This window comes from Rhipicephalus microplus, chromosome X (genome assembly GCF_043290135.1).
Source record: "Rhipicephalus microplus isolate Deutch F79 chromosome X, USDA_Rmic, whole genome shotgun sequence".
Taxonomy (NCBI): domain Eukaryota; kingdom Metazoa; phylum Arthropoda; class Arachnida; order Ixodida; family Ixodidae; genus Rhipicephalus; species Rhipicephalus microplus.
In genome coordinates this window covers 402,065,864-402,091,987 of record NC_134710.1, presented here as the reverse complement: position 1 = coordinate 402,091,987, position 26,124 = coordinate 402,065,864, and the positions used below count along the sequence as shown (strand labels likewise).

Below are 26,124 nucleotides of genomic sequence, written 5' to 3'. Positions count from 1 at the left end.
TCCCGCACTTGTTTTCGGCAACAGCCCCACCAAACCCACAACAACTCTGTGGAAGGGCTCAGAAATAATGGTCACTTTTACCGTCGGTGCCTTCCATTTGTCGTTAGACACACCGGCCCTCTGGCAAGCGTCACAAGTCTTCCCGAAATTCTGCACCTCCCTGAAACACTCCCGCCAATAAAACTCCTGCAACAATCTTTTCTTGGTTTTATTTATTCTCAGGTGCCCTGCCCATGGGTGATCATGACAAAGACTGAGTAGGTCCTTGTGATGTGGTGACAGCAACACCAATTGATCGTAGCATTGTCCTTGCCTCTCTCGGTAGCCACGTTCACAAGTCCGCCGATCCCTGATCGTCGTCTGCCTTCTGCTGCTCGTCTTTCTTTCCTAGCGTCGTTAAACCTTCACGCCGTTACTGCGACAGTTGTGCCTCCCGAAGCCACGAAGTCTTTCTCAGCCAATCCGGGATTCACAGAAGTTGATCTTCCGTTCGCAACTACTTCCACCCTCGAGCTGGCAAATGTCGTGTCTCCCAGAGCCGCGTTCACAAGGCCACCGATCCCAGATCGTCGGGTCTGTCTTCTGCTGCAAGTGCCTAGTTTCCTGGAGTCATGCAAACCTTTACTTCGTTACTGCTACGGTTGTGCCTCCTGGAGCCACGAGTCTCGCTCTGCCTATCCCGGATCCACAGAAGTCGATCTTCCATCCGCAGTTTTTCGCTTGCCTTTTCTTGATCCCCCCGCTGCCACCAGTTTGTAACGTTGTGGGGTAAATTGGGTGGGATGACTAAGATAAGGCTGGTGATGAAAGCAGGACTTCCATTTAGGAAACTTGAAAAAGTGAATTATTTACATTTAGAGGAAACGTTTACTGGTCCTCGTTCATCCGGCGCCCGCCATGTCAGCTTCCTCGGGCCCCTCTCGTCCCTCTTCGTTCTTTTTACTCCATTGTTCCCGCCTCTCTCTCTCTCTCTCGGCACCTCGGTCTATTTCACGAAAGGCAGGGGCAGCTCGCAGTAAAATCAAGGGGTGTGAATCGTCAATATGGAGCCCGACTCCCCTTCAGCTCGAAGGGCACGATTGCTCAGTTCTGTTAAGTCGACCCATCCGCTTCCAGAAACAGCGGCCGCATGCCGCGGGGCTTAGTTGTGGCGCCAGCCAACACTCTCTAGACTAGCTGTGACAGCCCCGTCTCGAACACGCCACTGGCAGCGGGACGCAACACCATCGTCAGTGGTCTTGCGCAATGACGCTGAGTTGGAGGCATTTAACCACGAGGCACTTGTCTTCATCACGCACGAGACAGGGTTGGAGACTTTGTTGGGCGGAGAAAGGGGGGCAAGTTTAGGGCTTTGACATGGCGCTGGCCACGTGGAGAATGAAGTGTGGAAAGTGGGGGGGGGGGAGGGGAGTCTTGAGGCTAAAAGAAATTAGGGGAATTTACGATAATTATGTACAAAGCTGAAACATATTTCGTGTTTATTCTCAGCATGCATGTCACGAGGTCGCAGTTTGTCGACAAAAGGCAGACGCGAAACAAAAAAAAACTTTTTAATGCTGTTCTGAGGCTGAGAACTCTTAGGCAGCGCGCAAATGTGTACATCATGGTTGCTCACCAACAGACAAAAAAAAAGTCGTGCAGGGGTTCGTCGCTTAACCGGGAGGTGTTCATCGGTTAGTATAAAGGGGGAGGGGGGTGGCTAACGTCTTGCTGTCGGCTGAATACGGCCCGCTGTCTTTAGCGAATGCATGAGGGAGCGTGTGACATTAGTTGTTCAGTGGATTATATATGAAGTGCTGCTTCTAAAATAAAATTAGTTGCGAGTGTAGCGAGTGTCGTGTTTTTTTATCCTGTGTCTCCGTCGATGTTGCGCTACTACACCATATTTTAAAAACACATTATTTGTAGTTACCTGTTCCCGGCACGTCTTACATAATATACTATAGGACATGCGGTGTGACGACTAGGCTCAATTCTTTAGGTCGTGGAGCGAGTAAAAAAGCTTGAAGCATAATTGCACTATAAAAGATCCATAGTGTCATTGCGAAGTTTGGTTTTGGGACGTTAAACCCCACAAATCAATCAATCATTGCGAAGTTTGTTTAGCTCTCGTAAATGAGGCTGCTTATAAAGATTGTATAAGCGTACGGTGACGTCATAAATATGCGTGCACGTGCCGTCGCCTGGCTGTATTTCTGCAGAGCTGTACTGCTGATCGAGAACTATTGGTTTGCTCGCCAGACATTCTTCTACTTGAGATTGTTGAGTTGCGCACTTTTCAAACTAATAACTACGTCTCCTTTTACGACAGGACATAGTGTGGCAGATATTGGAGGCCTCATAAACGAACAGACGCACATGCCACACCTTCCAAAGCGTTTCGCTTATCATTTGATTTCGCGCTATATTTGTACTCACAACAGGGTAAGTTTGTCCCAAGAAAAGTGGATGTGAATTTAGCGTTTTGTCCCCGTCCAACGCAGAAGAGGCAAAATGAAACTGGGGAGGAGGGTGGACAGGTTTTGTATACTATAAAAAGTTATTCATGTATTGCGTGCACCCCGCCGTGACGTGCCGGAGTCAACAGCCATGCATGACAGCTTGAAGGTGAAGACAAAAAAAGTGAACTAATGAAAAATTGTAGGACCTGCTCACTTCGCGCAAATATTGGGCAACAAAAATAAGAAAAAAAAAAGAGCTCATTGTAGCCCACTTTCAGTATTCGTTTTCGTGACTAGGATGATTGACCGCTTTCTCCGAAGTCACACAATTTTGTGGGAAATTTACAGGAATGATGTGTCTGTTTCTTTCTGAGGCTTGTATCCCGAATTTCATCCGTGGTGAAGCGCAAAGAGATAACTACATTCTTTTTCTATTTATCTGGGCACCTCCAAGACGGGGCGCCACAGAGAAACTCGCTAAACGTCAGTGAAAGGGGGAACGTGTTAAAAGAGTGAGGCAGACAGGAAGACAAGTGCATAATTTATTTCTCACCGCATCATTTCTTGAGAGGTATGCCGACATTCTTTGTTTCCTTTTTTTCTTGCCATGCAATGACATCAATAATGTGCAAACTATGTTAAATTATATGCGTGGCCGGGAGCCAAAGCTTATTGTTTGTAGATGTTGCACTGAGGTCGTCCAGCCACTCATCAGTGTGAACTTCAGTCAGACACTCACTTAGCTGGCAATTTGCGCGATACAACGATTCTAAAAACATGTTTTAGCAAAAAACGCCATGACGAACGTAAGGACGACCGGATAAAGACAGCTTTGTGGTTTTACGGTAAGTTCCGTATTAGAAAAAAATTGGCAGATCCGGCGTACTGTGACGGTCGATGATATGCGAAGCACGATTGAGGAACATTGATATCTGATATTAAAATTATTATAACGTTATGAGGCGGATGTAAATATGCCGTACATCACTTCCATGTCATGAATATCATGTTTGCGCCTGACACTTGTTTTGTCGTCTATTCACGTCACGTAGTACCGAATTTTGTATATCTGAAACTAGCGAAAAGACTGCGGGTGCATCATGAGCGTGACGTGTAGTCTTGTTCTTACATAACACACCTATATTATGATTATCATGTTTGCACCAGTCTGTACCTTCCTCATCCATTCACGTCCCGTAATGCGAAATTTGGTTTATGTGAAACTAGAGAAATGACCACGAGCGCACCACGAGCGTAGTGTGTAGTTATGACTTACAAGACATGCATCTCATTATTTCGACGTGAGGGCCTGTCACTTATGTTTACCATGCAGTCATGTGATACCATACCAGATTTTCTATACGTCATGTGAACGAAACCACCGCAAGAGCAGCAAGACCATGGGGTGTGAATCATGACATTCATGACATAACTGTCATTATTTTCATGTTATGACTGGTTAATTATGCTCGCCCTACAGTCATGTTATGCCATACCATTTTTGATATAGATCTTATTATCGAAACCGCCAGGAGAGCCAAAAGTCGTAGGTGACTAGACAGATCGATGGAGAGATAAATAGATAGATAGATAGATAGATAGATAGATAGATAGATAGATAGATAGATAGATAGATAGATACGGTCAAAGTCGGCGAAGTTCACTAAGAAATCCTTCTCTTTTAAAAGAAATATGTATTAATCTAGAATTTAATGACGTCTATAATGAACACGTTTAAGCCAAAACTTTCACTGACCTTTCTTCGTGCTGTGATGGTCGAAGCCAGCGGCTTAGGCAACGCATGCACCGAATGTGACTTCACGTCGTCTTGACACCTGTTCAAGCTTCTGTGTACACTGGTGCTCCTTTGAGCGAATGACACGAGTTCCATAGCGAGTTCGAAGGAAAACTTCTGATAACGACGTTAGCGTGGTTTCTGCGTCACGCCACAAAGGGACCAAACTATTGGGATGTATTGCCGCAGCCGAGTATTGCGACCATTGGCGTTAGCAGGAGGTGCCACATCTGGCACGTGACCTCCCCCCCCCCCCAAATTTTCCCCGAATAGCATACAGAGTCATATATGACCATTCAAAAGGGTAGGGTAGGGTATATTGTGCATATCAGTTCTAAAGTTATGTTTTAGGACAGGCTGAAAGTATTTGCATAAAATTTCACATGCTCACGAAGAATGCCAGTGGGTATCAAATAGCGTCATTTGTTTATGTCTACGTTGCCTGTTCTTTCTATAGCCCACATCTAAAATTTAACATGAGTTTCCTTACTCAATGTACTTTTTTCCGCAACCACCGAAAGGAATGCGACTACAGTCAGCTGTGTTGTTATAAATACACGTAGGCTATATTTGAAATAAAAAAATGGGCATCGGTTAGAGAGTTACTGTAAAAAAGTTCAAATAACTGCATTCACGATTCCACAGAGGGTGCATATGGCTGTTTAATTTTTGCAGCATCACATTTATGAAAAAAACTTTGCATTTTTTTTGTTCAGATTGTTTGCAACTTGTTGAGGGTCATGTATGTAAAGTTTTATCGAAATGCATTCAATACTTTTTGACAAAAGGTATATTGAGGTTCATAAGTTATAAAGAAACGCAGCTTGAGAAAAACTAAGTTTTATGTACGTATACTGCTTGCGCAGGAAGGCGTGCGTTGCGCTGCTCTTCTCTGCTGTTCGAGGCCAGAACGGGAGTATTGCGAACCAACACGTACCAAGCCAAATACGAAGGCACCGGCACGTTATGTAATGCGCGTGGAGACGAGGAGTAAACAGCTGAACCTTTGATAGTGCTCTGTAAAAAGCTCCACTCTATCGTCCAAAATAATGCTTCAGAATTTTTCGATGCATTCGGGTTTCAGTCGAGACAAGATAGACTCGAAACGGGTAGAAATAATGAGGTGAAGGCTACCTGATTGGTGGATACAATCAGGACGTGCGCGAAATTCAATCCTTCGACACATTGTTATTGTATTTAACTCTATCGCTGGTTGATGTGAGCCTACGCGCGATCTAAAGGACATAGCCGGGTACATCCAGCCATTTATCCGTCGCGGCATTTAAACTGCTTGAAGCGGCCGCTCGATGTCCGGCTCCCATAGGTTTGTTCCCCATAGTGCAATAAATTTTTCGCTGCCACGACAATTCAATTCAAGACATATCACGCAACAACATCAACGGCAGCAGAATCGACAGCACTTGGTGCCGCGTTGGAATTTGTCATTGATCAACATACACGCAAGTGGACTATTTTCTGCGACTCTAAGGCGGCAATGCAGTCTCTACTATCAGCCTTACGCCATGGACCACACGAGCAGCTGGTACTGGAGATAGCAGAGGTTATACATCACGTGACTGAGAAAGGGCACCAAATTACATTTCAGCGGTTACCCAGTCACTGCGGAATCATCGGCAATGAACGGGCCGATCAAGCTGTCCGCTCAGCCCACACAGAAGATCATAAACTATGACTACCAGTTTCTAGGACAGATGCTGCACGACAGCTCCGCAGGCTTGCTCACCAGCAAACCACATCATAATGGAATCAGCCACATTTCAAGCATGCCCGACTGTTCTCGCTTGACCCTACGCTAAGTCTTCAAGTCCCGTCAAGGCTTTGCCGAGCAGACCAGACCCTGCTATGCAGGCTGTGGTTGGGCGTTGAGTTTACCAACGCATACGCTTTCCGCATTGGGATAGCCGACACCGCAGCCTGTGGCCACTGTGGCCAAAAAGAAACGATCCAATATATTCTTTGTGGCTGTCTAGAGTATAGTGAACAACGACTATGCCTTCGCAAGGAACTCAGCGAATTAGATAATCAACCTCTGTCGGAGCAAGGAATTCTACAATGTCGACAAGATGCAACTTCACAGAAGAAGGCCCTGAAAGCGCTACTACACTTTTTGCGATCGACCGGCCTTACTGAACGATTGTAGCTAGGACGCCTTTCCAGTGTGTGTTTTCGTTTTCACATGAGTGCGCGGTGCGTTTTTTTTTCTATCTACCCCATCTTTCTTGCCCCTATCTCCCCGCCCCCAGCGCTGGGTAGCAAACCAGATGCCAATATCTGGTTAACCTCCCGGCCTTTCCTTTCTCTCTCTCTCTCTCTCTCTCTCTCTCTCTCTCGCTGTCCAAATTGCTAATTCAACATTGTGGGGGCTTTGCCTTGCCATACCTCTTTTGAGGTGCCCACAAAAATAAAAAAAAAACAAGAAGGCTCCCTCCCCAACAAATTTTTTTGTATACGCCCTTCATCGCGACATTCGTGAAATACGCGCAGGTAGCGACCAGAGCCGATGGTCACTTGGGGCATGTGGTGACAGGGAGAGGGGCGTCCGAAATTGTTGTTCGACGCGTCATATTGTCTGCCGACGTGTTCCGCCAGAACTTAAGTTCTGACCACACGTATAGACTCCGTGTACCAAGACTGGCGTGCCGCCGCGCGGCTGTCAGAGAAGACAAGCGTTGAGAGCACGAGCAGAACGAAACACTCCCTCAACGTTCGCTAGCAACTAGTTTATCTTAATCATGAACTGCTGCGTAGTCGATTCTACCAACAAGTACAAGCTGTGTCTTGCGGGAACGAAGTTTCAGAGTTTCTCGACTTGTTCCTGCACTGTTGGGCAGTGAAATAAGTGGATCACGGCTGTGGGACGTAAAAAGTGTTTAGTTCCTATTTCCTCATTTCCTCTGCCGTCTCGCATTCTGCCGATGCGTGCTTGAATTGGTCTGAGGCATCCTCTGCAGGTGCCATAATCTTGCGTGATGCTCTTGCTGTCATAGAGCTGGTGAGAAAAGAAACGCATGCAAAAAATTCTAATTCAGATGAAGGCTGATGGAACGTTTTAATGGACCTTAATAATTACTACCTCGCCATGTATCGTTCGCAGTTTTGAGGAATGCAATGCGAGGTCAATTAATGCTTTCCTGAGTTGATGGCTCCATCAGTGAAGGGGCGAACTGAGTTACGTAGCATTTTACCCTAAACACAAATAGCCACTCTGTGGCGTAGGCGCACTAGATAGGATCAAGCTACTACGTTAGTTGGCTGGTTGGCCCTTATTAAACTGGTGCAAGGCACCATGGGGGATCAGCCATGAAATAAGCGGTGCCTTGTTATGTAATTGATTTTGTTTATAAATCTAAAATTCTTTAGCAATAGATCATTTTTAAATAACTAATTAGCTTATTCACGAAAAAAGCGTAATGTCATTGAAGAATAAGTTTCACTTACACAACCTAACAATTCAATTCGTTTCGTCTCGCGTAGCAAATCGCATAAGGCATCCCAAACGCTCCTGTGTCTAAAACCAAGTTCTGTGGCTCCAAAAGAAATAACCGCCGGAAGTAATGAATTGAATCCCATCTTTCGGATTTGGTAAATACAAAAGCCTTTTTTTTTTTTGACTGTTAAACAATCTGCATGTTAGGAAGAACTGATGCAGAGTGTAGAGTAAAGCACAACTATACATGGTAAGAAACAATGTTTTGCGAATGCATGGCGGTGTTTGTTTTGTAAAGCAACCTAAAAAGTCAAGTGATTATAGTAGATGAGAGACGCGTGATGGTGGCCAAAGTGACCGTGCCGTCGTCGTCAGCACTCTACAAGGTGAAGTGAAAGACGGAACGAGGCATGTGCCGTCCTCTCTGGACTAAATCTTCTCGCGTTCTCTTTCTCGCCCGCGCCTCAAGCCCTTAGCATGAGCTGCGTGAGTGGCGAGGTAAAGACTAAGATCATGATGAGCGACGAAGATGCCGTGACAATTTCAAGCAAAGCACTTCGCGAGATTCGGTGGCTGAAAATCGTCGTGGCACTATGCTGAACAAACGAGCATGCCAGTTTCTACGCCGAGTGGCCGTGGAGCCATCAATATTTCAAACGCTTCGAGTATTTTGCAAGTACGCGGGTAGTGGTCAAGCACTGATAATTTTCTAAGTTCGAAAGAATGACAGCTTGCCGCGCTAGTTATGCAGCAAGCCGTCTTACGCACACCTGAAACACGCGTTTAGCCGTCATTCCTGGCGACGAACGTGTGATATGTGCGGTTTACCGTCCCAAAACCGCGATTTGATTATGAGAGACGCCGTAGAGGAGGGCTCCGAAAATTTCGACCACCTGGGGTTCTTAACGTGCACCCAAATCTGAGCACACGGGCCTAGAACATTGCCGCCTCCATCGAAAATGCAGCCGCCGCAGCCGGGATTCAATCCCGGGACCTGCGGGTCAGTAGCCGAGTACCATAGCCACTAGACAGCCGTGGCGGGGCTGGCGACGGACAGCTAAGCGCTCACCAACGAAAAAAAAACGTGGCCGCTGTGATGAAGGTTTTCCCGTTTATTCATGGTAGCATCGCGCAAAATTGTCCCCCTACGATATCTTTAAATTCTGGTCGAAGCACGCACAAACCCGCCGACCACGGGTGCTTGTGCCACCATAGCTGTCAAAGCAATTAGGCACTGCTGTCTGCTACGTCTCTTCACTTTGCGCGCCCGCGACACCACAAGTGGCGCTGCGCGTGCCTTTCAAGACGCCCCTATAGGTCCCGTACGGAGTGTATACTAGTTGCAGGTTGTCAGCGCGGGGCCTTTTGACGCGGTGCCGCGCCCTCTCCCTACGAAGAGAGGGGGCACACAGCTTCGCGTATCCACGTGCCCTCTTTCTATATAAAGAGAGCACGAGGCGCCACGTCAAAAAGTCCCGCGCTGATGCGCTGCAGCGGCTACTTGTGGTCAGGCCTTTAGCCGTGTTTACCGTCACTGTAGAAAAAAATCATGTGACATGTGAACAGCACTCGTGTGTCTCATGCCTCTTTTTTGTCCTCATCTTGGGCGCATGAACCCTGCAAGTTTCATTCATACCTTTCCAACGAACCCAGACAATCACCTTTTTACTAGAACTATTCATGAGAGCTATACAATTGAAGGTCGTTATACCAGGTAGTAAACGTAAAACAGCGAAAGTGGCCGGCCAATGGCGTGCCGCCATTAGTAGGGAAAAGCAAACTAAGTTTTTCGCGTCTCATCGCTTTTGCTGCTTCGTTCGCAGCCGCAATTGGCCAGCGTCAGTGATGAATTTTCGATGCCATACGCAAGCAACTTATTTCTAGATAATGACGTAATAATTACAAAGCTTCCCATGCAATTTCAACTGGTCAATAATGAAATAAAATATGAAGCTGGGTTAATTAAAGACCAAACTTCTTGACAAACGTGCAGCGAAACAGTGGTGAACAGCGAGAATTGGAAATGACGCCCGCGCTCATCGTCTTTAATTTGCGTACTTCGTCTGCTTCGCACTCTATAGATATTACAAGACTGCAAGTTTCAAGTCCTGACATACGCAATGGCGATTGTCGCATTAACTCTTTGCGACAATTGGGCAAGGGAGCTGTGGTAATTGAAATGCTGCTTTTGCTTATACGAATGAGAGTATGTGAATGGGCCTTTTTTTTTTGGTACGGTAAGATAATTTCTAGAGAACGCCTGGGGCGCATCACACATATTCAATCACTGAGCTGAATTACTCTAAGAAGCGCACATTGCTCGAACATAAAACTGGCATGTATAGAGCTACGTAATCGACTAATCATGATTGTTTCAATAGTAATATTTGCGCGAATTAAATAACCACGCGTATTGCCCTATGGCGGACTTTAGCCGTTGATTTCATAAGGTACGTCCGTTCACAACGACTTTTTTAAGAACTAGCACCACTTTTCAGATAATTGCTATCGAAATCTTGGAAAGAATGCACTGTCCCACATTTTTGGACGTCGTTCACGTAATTTATATATATATATATATATATATATATATATATATATATATATATATATATATATATATATATATATATATATATATATATATATATATATATATATATATATATATATATATATATATATATAAATAAAATATATATATATATATATATATATATATATATATTCATATATATATATATAGAGTACGTGTTGCTGTTAACGCAATAGCGTTAAAGAGCAGAGCTCATTTCACAGAATTCATCGTCGGCGTTGGCGTGGTCACTGCTGGCTGGCTGTGAGGTAACAATCACTGCCTTGTCCGTGACCGAATACTTGAAAAAGATGCAAATACTTTGTGAAAAGAAAAAAGTGCTATATGAATGCCAGGTATACTGGCAGAAGTATCTTTTAAGCATCGTAAATTACATTGTGTGTTGCGTGGAAAAAGATTGAAATAATGTCAGGCGTGAAACCATGTGAAGTGAGCAATGAGTGCGTGTTTTGAAGGCCCGCCCATTACAAAATGCCTAAACATATTTCATCGTCTACGGCAATAGAGCCATCAGCAGAGTGAACAGCTGCGCAGGTTCCCGTGTTCCCCTACGGACGCGTATATAGTGGTGCCTGCGCTGATTCGTAAAAGGAATAATTATGACGCAGTGGGCACTTAACACTTTCAATAGCTCTTCAATGGTACATTGAAACGGCCAATGTTACGCGCGCAGGCATTCCTCTCCTTATGGCATGGTTGAGGAATCTACGGACAACCGAAGCAAGCTTGTAGTTCCGAAGGCGATGTATTCCTACGAGTCCTGATTATACGCTATCGCGATCGCCTCTTGAAAACGAATCTCCATCGTCCTCACATATTTGCCAATGTGGTTGAATAATTTGTCATTGCTCTATTTGTAGCTTGACAAGTAGTTTACTAATTATCAAAATGCCGATGGGGTGTATTTATGCATGTTCAAAAGACATCTAAGTGCGCTCTTTCAACGAAGTATTAGTTACGGTGTTAGTATTTTTTCCAGCTGACAAAAAAAAACTGTGACCTACCACGACGTCCTATTGTTATGGTGCTCAGCTCCTGACCCCCAGGTTGCGATATCCAATCCCAGCTGCGGCTAGCGCAAATTGTTTAGATGCGTAATTGCTACAGACCCGTGTACTTAGATTGAGGTGCATGTTAAGGAACCCCAGGTGGTAAAAACTTCCGTATGACTCTACTACGGTAATCTTCATAATCATATCATGGTTTGGGGGTTAACTCCTTTAACAATTGTTATTATCAGCGTTATCCACAGCTGCTCGAGGCCTACGGCAGCCAAACCGGTCTGCTGTTTCCCGAGTGCGGAAGCTATCGAAATCAATGCGCTAAATGTACACGTTTCGCAGATCATCGCCCTGTTGCATGCACACGTTATACTACGTCGTGTGGTTAGCAGTTGCCGTGGGGAGTTTTTTAGTGACCTGCTGTGTACTTCGGAAAACCCTCCAGAACGATCTAAGTTAAAGCACCGCACGTAGTAAACGCTATGAATGCAGGTTTTGACGTTGAAGTTGTTACCTCCTTACTACATAGATACTGCGTGAGGAATAATATAAAAAGAGTGTGTTCTACTTTTGTTTTACTTCTGAAACCAAGGCGTTCATTGTAGGATGGCTGTCAATTGGGTTAGTTCGTAATGGTTTATGGCGAAAAAATATATTAAATTTTCTTTTTTCCACACGTATTGGATGTAGCACCCCAGATTATCGAAACTGTTGCTGAGCTATCAATCGGTTTATTTAAATATAGTAAAGAACAGAATCGCAACTTCCTGCATGAAGCATAAATGAGACGATGTTCGCGCCGATAGAGCGCCTAAAGGGAGCGGGCTATCCAGATGAAAGCGTCTTCTTGGTTTGTGAAAAGAACTGTCGAGAAGCTAAAAAAAGAAAAGAGGCAGCACAAAAGACAGAGACAACCAAGTTGAGGGCAAAGCAGAGCGGAAAGTGGTTGTCCCTTACTTGCATAAGATCTCACATAAACAGAAAATAGTTGCGTCATGTTATGATGAAGTGCGGGATGTATTTTCAGTCTAAAACATACTGGCGAAGATTTTCCCGGTGATCCGAAGGTTGGTTGCAAAGAAATTCACAGAAAAAATTGTGGATGTGACATTAAACATGACAGAAGGTTTTTTCAGTGCGAAAAAGATGTCTCGTATGGTGTTTCTTTCACATCTGCATAGAAATACATTGGCTAGACGGGCCACTGCCTTAACATGCTTCCTGAAACAGTGAACGACGAGCGCAATAACTGAAGCCTTTTGAATTAAGAAGGCAGGAGATCGGTGTGTCAGCCAGGCTTTCTTACTATCATCAGATGCCGAATTACGTTTCTTCGGATGAAACGCAACAAAGTGTCTTTCTTGTTATTAATAAAGGAAAGTGTAAATTTAAGGGCAAATTTTTCCTGTTGGACACAATATCAATGAAAACTCACAGACAATAATGCCAGGGAAAGAACAGAGGAAGTTACTAGAAGTAATTGTAACGTGAATGTAAAGAAGGAAAAGTGAACGAAAATATAGTTTGCCGCCGCCAGGATTGGCAGCATCGGCGGAGTGATTTAGCACGTGCTTCGCAGATGTATGCCACCTTTATTTCTCTATTGTATATATTGTACCCTGTGTTTAGCTGTTAACCTTGTCTTACGGGGACGTGGTAATGTGGGATGCGTATAGGAACGTCATTTCCCCACTGAAAATTTTGAGTTGCTATTAAGCCCTCTGTCCCGTGTTTTTTTTTTTTTTTGTAAGTCTTCGTGAAAGTGGCGCTTTTTTCATGATTGAGACATTAAATGGTCTCCTAATTCTGTGAGTGGGGTGTCGCGTCCAACTGCTCATATTCATTTGCAACATGCATTACGATAAGCCATCACAAAAATCCATAACTGGTTAATTATGCTTTTAATAATCAGCATGTGATGCAAAAATATAACAAACGTGATACTGATATCTTATTTGCCGAAATATTTGATTGCGTTTTTATATATACACGTCGTGACTTTGTCCATCATTGTCAACAAAGTGCTGAAGACTTTATTGTTCAGAAATATTGGAATCGAAGTGAAAGCTACTGTTTCATGTTCGTGAATAGTGAAGCAGATATACTTTTAATGGACATGTTTTGTGCATCGGAGGCCTTCGCGATCCACTTGGGATGCCTCGCAGTTTTTGTTGGCGCCCCGGCGCTGTTACTGTGATCGTGTTCAGCGTCTCCAGAACGTACTTTAGAGTCGATGAATATATGCCTCATTGTGCACTGTGCGTTATCTATTTGGAATCCGGCTTCTTGCTAACACCTGCTATGTTTGCAAGTTTCGTGCAAGGAATGGTCACATTCATTATCATTTATAGTCGTACAGAGTTTTCCTCGGGCTTGACAGTGATGACATAACAGTTTACGGTATGTAACGTTGCGCATACAATCGGACGAACACAGGAAGAAAAGAAATGCAAACGGAAAGAGTGCCCTGCCAAATATTCTTCCTAAAAGACATTACAGTATTTAAGTTACTGTTTGTTGCCAAGAATATTGCAGTGAATTACATCGAGGAGTGGTTAGCAAAGTATTTCTTAATACCTCTCTAAATATCGTTGGCTGAAGCATTAATTACGACTTATAAAATTGAACAAACAAGGGAAAAAAATGGCAAGGACATGTTATTCTGTGTTAGAAGCCTGGAGGCTGGGAAGTTGAACAATCTTCTCTGAAAGTTTAACGTAGATGTGCCATAAATGATAGGGAGTTTTAGAATACCGTTTGTGAGCGCTGCGAGCATTGCGGGCGTAGCGGGCACCATATGAGTTTTAGAATAGCGTTTGCCCGGCTGCGATCCTCAACGCACGATCGCAGCGACACCGTAGCCTCGAAACCAGCGCTTGCGTGCCACATGTGGGCCGCCATCACCACCCGTAGCCTCGAAAACAGCGCTTGCGGGCCACATGCGGACCGCCATTACCGCACGCAATTTCGGATTTTTTGCATGCGGTCCGCAAACGCGAACGCCGACTTGCGTACGACGCATGCGCAGTGGCAGCGATTGCACCGCAAGGGCTCGCGGTGCGCTATTCTAAAACTCCCTAATGTGTACATGAATTGTTGCATGAATGGCGATCTTTTGGTAAAGTGATGTCAAAGTATTTGCTGTACTTTCCAAAATAATGCGAATGTAATATCAGCAATTTCGTCCAGTTGTAGTATGAAGTATAATTTATTTATATTGAAGAATATTTTGGCAGAACACCTAGTAATATAATTTAATCCCTGTTTTAGGGTGAGTTTTCCAACTGTGGCTCCTGCCTTCAGCTAGCGCGTTTGAGCAGCCTTTTTCCAGTGAACGCCATTTGCGTTACTCGCTGTCATTTTGTTCTTGTGTATTGCGAAATCTTTTGCGTGTTGACTAATGAGTGTACTTGTGTTCGCAGGTCGGTACTGCGGCACAGGACACATCCCGGAGATGCTGCTGAGCACAGGGTACCGCATGCTTATCGTCTACCGGACCTCGACCAACCAGAATGGTCACGTTGGCTTCAGGGCCTACTACGAAGGTACCTGTACTGCTACTGCGAATACCTAGGGAAAACTGTGTACTCCAGAAGCACATTTCACAGAAAGGCTCGCTTGTGTAGAACGAGTGGCAAAGACAGCCAAGTGACAAGTCGAAACTGGCCATTCAGGTTACCGCTTACGCGGCATGACTCACTGACCACGTTCTTTCATTGCGTGTTTTGTACTTAGCTTACGATGTACTTCGTCATAAGAATTTCTCAACCTTTTACCTTTGTCTATTTTTACATTGCTATGGCAATCCTCCATAGTGCTTAATCGAACGTGATAACTGTAACATGATTGTTCTTGGTCCCAGGTAATGCTTTTATTATATATACAGCCAAGGTTTTTGAGACATGGTTCAAATATCTCGTATATAGGTACATTATCCCGAACAAAGTGAAACGATGAAAGTTAAGCTTTCACGTTCTATCTGCAGATGGCTTCTTGTGCAGACCTGTCGTGCTGACATAAAACAGTTTCAGGCACTTATCAGCAGGGGCATATATAGAACGAGTCGTTATGTTGGGCCTTCCACCACTTCATTGATGCTTTACTAAATGAGTATGTCAATCGTTGTGTGCAGCATTGCCCTAATCAATTGCCTCCACCCGTTCAATGCAAACATATGTCTTAATGTCACCAAAATAGCGCATTGGCTAGCTCAACCCCGTTTCTTTTTTTTGCGTTTCATTTCTCTTTCATATATGCATCTGGGGTTTTCGTTGTTAAGGATTCTTGCACTGAATGTTGGTCTGGCGAAACAGTGTAGGGCCAGGTTCATAAGCTCACTCTTTAAGACAGCTCTTTTCATTTTACTGCGTGCTTAGAAAAGAAGATTGAAATGAAAACTAGCTTACAAATTCCATAATTGTATGCGGGTTTTCTGCCTGATGTAATTCAGCGAAGTTGTTTTAGAAACAGCACACTTGGCGCAACATGCGCTGTTTTGCAGATACACAAAATGACAGGGCTGTATTCACGAAACTCTTTATTCTCTAGTGCGGCTTTGCTACCTTTGCTAATAATACGTGTCGAATACGTTCCTTTAAAACATAATAATACTACGTTCCTTTAAAAACAAACAAAAAGTTCTTTCTGCCGCGCATAAACTAAAGGGTATCGACTTTTCGATTGGTGAGGACTTCTCGCCATCTACACGTTATTGTAGGAAAAAATTAATTGAATTCGCCAAACGCTTAAAGAAGCCAATAAAGTTGTCAGTGGACAAACTGCGCATTGATAACGAGACCTACATGTATGATCACGCAACGAATTTCGTTGTACTTCACAAAACATAGCAAAGAAAGCATGCAAACGCAACGGAACCCAAGTGTTCAGATTACTATAACAAGTCACCTTTCATGCAGTTATGTTTTACTAACATACGCAGCCTTATACACAAATGCGATCAGCTTTGCTCGTTCTTAAAAGATAGTAACCCTGACATTTTAGCAATAACAGAGACTTGGCTTCATTCTGATATACCCGATCACGAGCTTCTCCCCGACAACAGCGCCTACAACATATTTAGGCATGACCGCGTTCAAAAAAGAGGCGGTGGCGTTCTACTAGCTATTAAAAAAACACTGTCATCCTTTTGCGTCAATATTGACTCCACTATTGAAATTGTATAGACTGCATGCATCACATCAGCAACAAAAATATTGATAGGTGTCTGCTATCGCCCTCCCGACTCGGATATCTCGTTTGTGGAAGAGCTGCGCAAAACCATTGATTCCACAACTCGGCAATGCTCTCCTGATAATATATACTTACTCGGCGACTTTAATTTTCCCCAGTATGATTGCTTTCTCCTAACTTCTACCTGCCACAAACCAATGGAATTTGTAAGTCTAACCCTAGATTATAACCTGTTTCAAGTTGTCAAGGAACCGACTCGTGGTACAAACATTCTAGACTTAATTTTAACTAACGCTCATGAGACTGTTAGTTCTATTCTGCACGTAGATGGTTTCAGTGACCATAAGCTACTTCAAATAACACTTAGTTACTTCATTAAATACTTGGTTGATACTCATTACTTTACTTGGTTCATCATTACTTTGGTTGATAAATATATTCCCCTAAATTCTATCTCTAACGACAATAAAAATCCCTGGTTTAACAAAACGCTAAAGTCTCATAGATCAAGGAAGAAGCGGCTCTACAAAAATGCAAAACGCACTTCCAGCCCTTCAGTTGGGAAAAGTACAACGGTTCTTTTAAAGAATATTGCTCTCTTGTAAGCAAAGCGAAATCTAAATATTTTACACACGATTTGCCTTCCATGTTAAATACTAATCCGAAAAAATTTTGGCAAGTAATTTCCCCTCACAATGCTCCCACATCTGTCAGTATACAAGATGCTAACCATATGCCTCTATCAGATGTAGACAGCGCTTCAGTGTTGAACTCATTTCATCTGTGTTCACGTGTGAAGATCATTCCAGAGTGCCAGAAGTTCCCGAGTTTGATTATACATTCATAGAACCTATTGCCGTCAGCACTGAAGGGATTGCGAATCTTATTGGAAAACTTAAATTATCAACTTCTTCGGGCATTGACAACATTAATTCTAAAGTGCTCAAAAACACCTCATTATGCTCAAGTAAAATCCTGTACCACATCTTCACGCAATCTTTATCAACAGGACAACTGCCGGCTGACTGGAAAATAGGTAAAGTAGTTCCCTTATTTGAAAGTGGCAATAGATACTCACCACAAAATTATCGCCCCATATCCCTAACATGCATTTGCTGCAAGATGCTTGAGCATATTGTTTCTTCGCACATTTATTGTCATTTGGAAACCAATAACTTCTTTTTTGAGAATCAGCATGAATTTAGGCGAGGTTTTTCTTGCGACACCCAATTACTGGAACTTACCACTGATCTTCACTTCAATATGGATAATATTTTACAAACTGACTGCATTTTCCTAAATTTCTCTAAAGCATTCGACCGCGTACCTCATTCCCGTCTGATTTCAAAATTAACAGAACTTCGTTTTGATTCGCTAACCTTATCGTGGATCCGTAACTTTTTGTCTTTTCGAAAGCAGTTTACTGTGGTTAATACCTCTTCCTCTCCAATTTCCGATGTCACCTCCGGAGTGCCTCAGGGTAGCGTCTTGGGGCCACTACTTTTTATAATTTACATTAATGATCTTCCAACTAATATTTCTTCGTCAATACGGCTTTTTGCTGACGATTGCATTCTATACCGTTCTATAACTAGTACCGATGACCACCTTGATCTCCAAAAACACCCTAATCTCATTAACAACTGGTGTGGTGCATGGCAAAAGACTTTAAATTTATCAAAATGTAATGTAATATCCTTTGGTCGAAAAAAATTAACTGTTGAACTTGATTACTCCATAAATAATTCCGACGTGTCACGGTCAACTTCGTATAAGTACCTCGGCGTTCATTTCACTTCTAATCTTACTTGGGCGGCACATGTAACCTACATATCTGCAAACGCATCAAGAACACTGGGATACTTACGTCAGAACCAACGAAACGTGCCAAATAACGTCCGCAAACAAGCTTACTTAACCTTTGTTCGCCCACAGCTGGAATTTGCATCACCCATATGGTCCCCCTTCCAAGCCTATCTCATTAACCAGCTAGAAGCTGTGCAAAACAGGGCGGCACAGTTCATTTCACGTATTTGCAGTCGCCCCTCGAGCGTCACACAAATAAAACATGACCTTTCATTACAGCATCTAGACATACGGCGCACAGTTGCCCTCCTGTCTCTGCTTCATAAATATATTCACGCGTCCAGGCCACCACCCTTCCCACTAACGGCACCATTGCGCATGTATAAACGACTTCACAATTAGCGAAGCATCACACGCATCTTTGGAAAAACAAAATCATTCAATTCATCGGCTTTGCCTCGTGCCATAGCACTCTGGAATGACCTACCCGACATCATTGTCAATTTAACTAATCATGAAAAGTTTTGCGAGCAATTAACGATACATCTATCTCAATAGCATTGTATAACTTCCTTGAATTCTGTTTTTGTTCTTTGTGCTTTTTTGCGGCTGGGAAATTCTTGTTGTTGCTTGAAGCCCCTCTTTGTCATTTGTGCAACCACTGTTATTAATTCCAATGTTATTAATTGCTTTGTATTTTTATTAGGTGTTAGTTGCTCTGTAGTTGCTTTGCTTTGTAGTTGCTTTGTATGGTGACAGAGGTATCACCCACTAGCATTCTTTCCTATGTACCCCCCTTACTCTATGCTCCGTAATAGAGCCTGTAAGGTATTTTAAAATAAATAAATAAAAAAATAAATAAATAAATGTCGCGAGTTACTCTCACTTGCTCTTTTAAACAGTCCTAGCATGTGTTATTTTTTAGTGTGACAGCAAATATATGGGCACTCTCGGCTTTATTTCGCCACCGGCGTCAGCGTCAATGTCATCCACCGTGTATGTATACGTATCTATATATATGAAAACGCAATAAATAAAAAATGACCCCATATCTGCATGTTACACTGCAAATGTCGTCAAAAGACAATAGTCTTGCATCTGAAGAGAGTGAAGAAAACGTTCATTTGATATTCTGCACAAGAAAATCGGTGAATGGTATTTTGAAGACACTGAGTTAGAGTTCCCGAGCGTACAGCGGAGGTGGACGAGCGCATCAAGTCACGTCACACATGAGACATGAGCGCTATCTGGCATTTATCGTGGAAAACGGAGCGCGCTGCGCGCGCGCCTGTGTCTGAGGTGATAAGGTGTAGAACTCAAGGCGATGGATAGGTGCCACCACTGTGTCACCTTAGCAAAGCGTCGGAAACACTTGCCTTTTCGTGCAAGCGTTGCATAGTCAACGCAGCGTGATAAACGTAAGATCCTTAGAATTACCTATGTATGCCCTTTCTAGTAGAAATACACATACATGATATGGACGTATTTTTATGGTGCCTCAGATATGCGCAATAACTGCTTTTTAAATGACAATTGCACAAGTATGAACGCTGAACCTTGAGCAATATTGGTGGGTGCTGCGGATGGGGTCGGCCGTTTGGAGAATCGTTTGGCCACTTTGGTGCCGTTTAGGGCACCGTTAAGGGTGGACGAACAGACAAGTGTACAGACAGACAGACCAAAATTTTCTCCTTAAACATTGTCTTTAAAAAACTAAGAAATATTGTCTATAAAAATGCACAGAAAAAGACGCCAGCACGCAGAATCGAACGTGGAACCTGCGTGTCGTGATTGCGAGGCGTTAACCACCGAGCCACCGAAAGGTATATCCGCCACAACCAAAGCGGAAAGCTATTCATATCTAGCACTTACCGCTGTTGGCGGGCATCTCGGGGGGGGGGGGGGGGGGCGGTATCGTGTCTTTACCATTATCAGCAAGATGGCGCAGTGAGTGCGTGGCCACACTCATCTCTCACGCGTACTTTTGCCCGCGTAGAGAATAAGAGGGTGTACGCTCGCTCACGCGCCCTCATCTTGCAAGGGGGGGGGGGGATCGTACGTTTCGGCTAGCCTATGGTTTTCGTCGGAACGATTCTGGTGTAGTTACCGAGCGCACAAAGGACACTGCAATCGTTGCATAGCCTTCGTTTGCGAAAAGGGTACGCTTTTCAGACACAACGAAGTAACAACTGAAACGCTTGTTCGCGTTCATCTGTACCTGTGAATACAATTCGGGGGTCATTTGTACGTGACAAACGCGTGGCGCGTTTCAATCTGGTTGCCATTCTGCACGTGACCTTCCTATTTGTTGCTATCGCATTCATTGCTTCGGCTTTGCAGCAAAGCTGTGACTTTTTCTTGCTTTCTTTTCTTCGAGTGCGCGAACGCTTCTTCCTACATTAACATGTGCAAGTCTTTATTATACTCGGTAAACCAAATTCATATTTTGCCCACAGCAGTGCTAAAGTAACTTATTTGATTCTTTACACCTATAACCTCAATTCAAAGTCGAAGACAACGGTATCACATATACGTTGCGATGAGAGAGCACTGTACTGAGTCAGTTTCGGAAGAAAACAGTCTGATTGAAAAACGATTCATCCAAACAAGCTGCACATACCTTTCAATGCCAAATACAATAGAATACGGTTTATTTTTTAGGCATGACAAGAATTTGGGTACGTCTGAACGTAGTGCTATCGTCAGCCGTAACGGCGAGAGATACAGCAGACTTATTCAAACAGTCTGGCAAAGTTGCAGTGTCGCACTACAAACCACGTGGTTTTCAAGAATGTTTATACTTTAACAATGGGATCCCGTGTGTTTCTATGAGTGGGTTTCAATTGTCCGTGGAAGTCACACGCTTTGTAATGCTATACTGTGATTTCAACAAAATGTACCAGTGGATCTGTATTAAACATATACCCCGCATTCGTTTTTGATAACTAGCTTTTTTTAAAGAAATATAATTGTTTGTCCCCTATATCCCATTCAGTTAAGGCAGACTGCCATTTCTGTCACTGAGAGATGGCGCCATGTTCAGATGTCCCCAGTGACAGGGAATTAGAGAAGAAATGAAATACGAACATTTGTACAGCGAACTTTGATGCGCCGTCGGAAGATCCGTCTTTATGACGGGTTCACAAGGGGATGTCGTCTCGTGCAGCTGGAGCGTTGCCGCAGGAAATACTGTTTCACGATCCGATATCATCGTGCCTTTTGTAAATTGAATATTCCGAGGAATCTTAAGGTCGGCGTCTGCCGCTGTAGCTTATTTTAGGCAACCACGTGCCGGCAGCGAGCGCATACTTTCGTCACTGAATATGCCGGTCCTTCTTCAGTGATATTGGTTGAGAAGAAAAACGACTCTGGTTTGCAAACTGATTTTGCAAAGCCTGCTCACCAAGCAAACTCGCGGGCGTGTGTACAAAGGTTGCACAACTCGGCACACAAAGCATATTTTGCGAAATGAAACATGCCATAAAATACTGGGCATTGGGCACAAGTTTGTTGTATAGCATTGCGCTGAGTTGCGATAAGCAATTGATTGATTGATATGTGAGATTGAACGTTCCAAAACCATCGTATCTATATGAGAGACGCCATAGTGGAGGGCTCCGGAAATTTCGCCAAGCTGGGGTCCATTACCGTGCACCCAAAGCTGAGCACACGGCCCTACAGCATTTTCAGCTCCATCAAAAATGCAGCCGACGCAGCCGGGATTCAACTCCGCGACTTTTGCGATAAGCAACACTTTGGAAAATCAGGTCGATGCCTTAACGTTCGTTTGCGGGAGCTTGCCAATTTTCTACCCTCTGGCACTGGTAATAACCTTCTGAACATAATTAAGCAGTGCGGTTGCACACCTATGTCTATCCATAGTAGGTAATTGATTGATTTATATATGGGGTTTAACGTCCCAAAACCACCATATGATTATGAGAGACGCCGTAGTGGAGGGCTCCGGAAATTTCGACCACCTGGGGTTCTTTAACGTGCACCCAAATCTGAGCACACCGGCCTACAACATTTCCGCTCCATAGTAGGTAAGGCCACCATGATGCAGCGTCAAGAATAATTGCTTGAGATGAGTACTCTAAGAAAAAAATGGAGTTGTCGGGGAGCAGTTCTGCTACACATCAATAATGGTCATCTTACTTGCTCGCGTTTCTTTCCTTGAAAACCTGGCACTGGCCACTTTCCTGTCGGGAACGCTATGTCGCACTGATAATGTGCGTGCCGTTCACGACCGCAAAGTACCGAAATCGGGGGGATAACAGGAGGAAAGTACTCTAAGTATGTGACGATTACGTTTGTGTAACAGAACCACTCCGTAAATACTTGGTTTTTTTTTTTACTGTATACCACATTTGGAAACTTGGCCTGGAAAATGCGTAAGCGTAGCTTGTGTGTTTTTGACCCGGAAAGAGTGCGACTTTCTTAAACAGTGTTGACTCACATTGGTAGGTGCAGGGATTTAGTATGGTGCTTTTGCGCATGCTGTAAAAGATCTTAGAAGTACGTGTACAGCATGAGCTGTGAACGATATAAACGTCGATTGTTAGTAGCCACCTCCGTGTTCACTGTCTCTGCTTCTGCATGCCTCTCGGTTTTCTTACTTTTTCGATGTCTTAGTGGCTTTCCTCGAGTTTCAGGGTGTACCAACTTGTCCAACAAGCAACACTCTTGCTACCTGATGCGTCAGATAAGGTCACATGACAGCGGAAACCATGTATAAGGCACAGATTCCGTTGTGTGTATATGGAAGAGGGGACGAATCCGCGAAGATTTTTGTTCATAATTGGTCATTGTCATTGGGTGGCAGGATAATGTTGCTGTGTATTACTCAATTGGTGCTGCAGTCGTATCTTTGTTTGCCTTTGTTTTGTCACTTCCTGTCACATGCGCTTCTCTTTATTTCTTTTATATCCCCTCTCCCCTTCCAATGAACAGGGTAGCAAAGCGGAACCTTCTTATAGTTCACCTCTCTGGCTTTCATTCGTTATCTTTCTCTCCCTGCATAATGATTGGCTGAAAGTTTCTCCTACAAATAATTCTTAAGACATTGTACGCGTGCACGTGTGTGTGTTGCGCTGCGCACAACAGCAAGAATTTGTTCTTATCGTGGGTTGTAGATTTTTTTTACTACCCGACATTCTTTAAAAGGGCCCTTCCAACACTATTGAAGCACGTATGTTTTATTTGTGGTTTGCATAGACCGACAGCTAAAAATAAATTTACTATGGGTGTAAACGCCGATATCAAATTATTTAGTATTTTAATCACGCAATAATGTCGCTGCATCGCTGCTGACCACATGACCACGTATAGTAGCGCTCGCCAGAACTTTGCGGGCGGAAATGAAGCTGAAAGGTTGCCGCCATATGATTGGATAAATGTAACGTTAGAAGCGATTTTGGTGTAGGATGAAAACTGAGGTTACAGATCTGTTTCATTTTTAATCTCTGTGCTTTTTCATCCAGCCTTGGAACAGACGCTGCAACAACAACAATAAAACAGAGAGGTCACTGTGACTATAAAGCATGACAGAGACACTGACTGCCGTTTCGTCACTGGTTTTTGGCTTGTGCGGGTCAGATATCCTAACGAAATATTCCTCTCTCTCTTTCGTCCCTCTTGCTTTTGGGAGTTTGCGAGCTGTCTCTTTCCACACGTGCGCTCTTTAAGGGGTGCAGTGCACCATCTTTATGCGTCGGGCGGCTCACCGAACACCGCGCGAAGGGACAACAGCTCTTCGATGTACTGGTCGTTTCACAAGTCCTTTCTCAAAATAAAACGAAGGAGCGACTCTGTAAGTTGCAGAAAATATCTCGCTTTGACACAGCAGCTATTGCTCTCGTACTGGCAAGCCAGGCGTCAGGCACGAGCTCAACAATACTTTGAAAAAAAAAAAACAAGTAATAATGGTGTGTGAGCCTCCCCTACGTGAGCTCTTCGAGCTTATTTTTTGGGGGGCAGCGTTCCGGCGTCATGGATGAGTGAAACTTACTCAAGTGACCCCGCAAATGTCCAGTTGAGGGTCGGCATGTTTTTCTTGTTTTTTGAATTTTCTAAATCGAATAACTTCAGAATGCGTGCCGTTATTACTGCCATTTTATCTGAATCAGTGTGTCTGTGCTTCAGTCTACACAACCAACAAATTAAAAAAAAACATGAGGGCTTTAATAGTGTTAGAGGGCCCCTTTAACGTGAACAAAACTGAAAGTAAACGGGGGTTCCTGCATTTCGCCCCCATCTAAATGTGGTCGCCGTCGCTAAGAATTGAACGTAAGCCCTGCAGCTTAGTCACGAATACCTCGCTGTGTGCTAAAACACCACTGCAAGCTTAAGGTGCAGCATTGGTCTCAAAGAAATTACTTTAGCAAAAAGAGCCTTTTAGGTGGCATCGCAAAACATGGCTTATTTGCCTACAAAATAGGGCTACATTCCCAAATTTTCAGCAATTCCCATACTAGCAATTCGAGAGTAAGACGCTTGTGTCGAAGTCAGTTCAGATTTTTTTTAACAACGCAGAAGTTTCCACTTTGAGGTTTCATCACTTTTCGTATCTCCTGCGCTCTACTTATCGAGGCAGTATAGATTTTTGTGCGTTACCACACAATAATTTGTGTGCTTCCATTTTTGTGTGCTTCCGTTACCAAAACTGTGGTCGTACAGATCTCCTGTTATGCACACCTTAACGTTGTCTTCCGAATGCACCGTCCAAATTTTACACTATCTGCAATCGCGTCACTGTTAATACTAAAATTTGTGCAGACGGTCTCAAACATATTCGTCTGTAACAGGATTCGTGCGTCTGCGTAGCAGCTAAACTTTAACGTGTTTATCAAGCGCCAAATTATGGCAAAATTAACCGTGACATAAGCTAGACTTTAACGCGATCTTGGCGCGCCCCTTTGCTGATCCTCCTCACTACATTGAATTTTATTTGGGACTTCTCAGGATTATTTATTAAAAGAATAATGTTACGATGCTGCTACATACACCGAATAAGAGAACTATACTCTAACCCTTAAAAGCAAGGTCGTAACATTACCACTGAAGTAAGAAACGCTATCGAGAAGAACAAAAACATAAAAAAACGTTTTTCTTTTTTTTTCTTGCATCTACAAACTATACGTTGTTCAGCGTTACCTGCAGCTGTGGGAGGTTTACAGCGCAGAATTTTGTTTCTATCAAGTCAGTGAGGGCCCAAGTTTTGAAGCACCCACGCGCGTCGAAGTTTTCGTGCCCGAAAAATTTTAAATTGTGATCGATCACTCTTTACACGCCCCAAAGGGTTTTCAAGTAGCCGGTGGTGGTATTTCAGGAACTAAGATCGCCTAATTGAATTCTGTACATGGAGTGGTCGAGAAAACAAAGGTTTCAATCTGCTGCATACTTTAGCTTAAGCCACCCATATAATTTCTGAAACAAATGTAAACAAATGTACTGCTTACTAAATATTCCTTCGATCTACGCCGCTATATCAGACAGCGACCAGCATGGTTTTTTACCAGCGTTTTGCTTTCAACGTAAATGTGTCCTCGATTTGTAGTATCTAGCGCTTAACACGCTACGATACAATAGACAACGTCACATCTCGGCGCAGACACTTGGAATGCGTCACCTAGATATGCTTCGTATAGCCTATTCTCTTCATATATAGAGAGAGTATCTAGTACCTTCCCATGGTACATCTGCAGTGTTGTGAGAATTTCCTAGAAAGCGTTTTCAAAGAATGAGTTGTGTAACATCTGTAACTGCTTCTGGCATACCATGAGCAACATTGTGTCGCTCCTAGCCTATTGTTGCGACCGGGGTTTCCAGACACCGGAGGTCCGGGA

The 26,124-nt window shown here is 43.6% G+C and overlaps 1 pseudogene; it reads left to right on the top strand.

Moving 5' to 3' along the window:
• LOC142775448 (protein tolkin-like) overlaps positions 1-26,124 on the top strand; it is a 327,993-nt pseudogene that overhangs the window by 169,556 nt on the left and 132,313 nt on the right.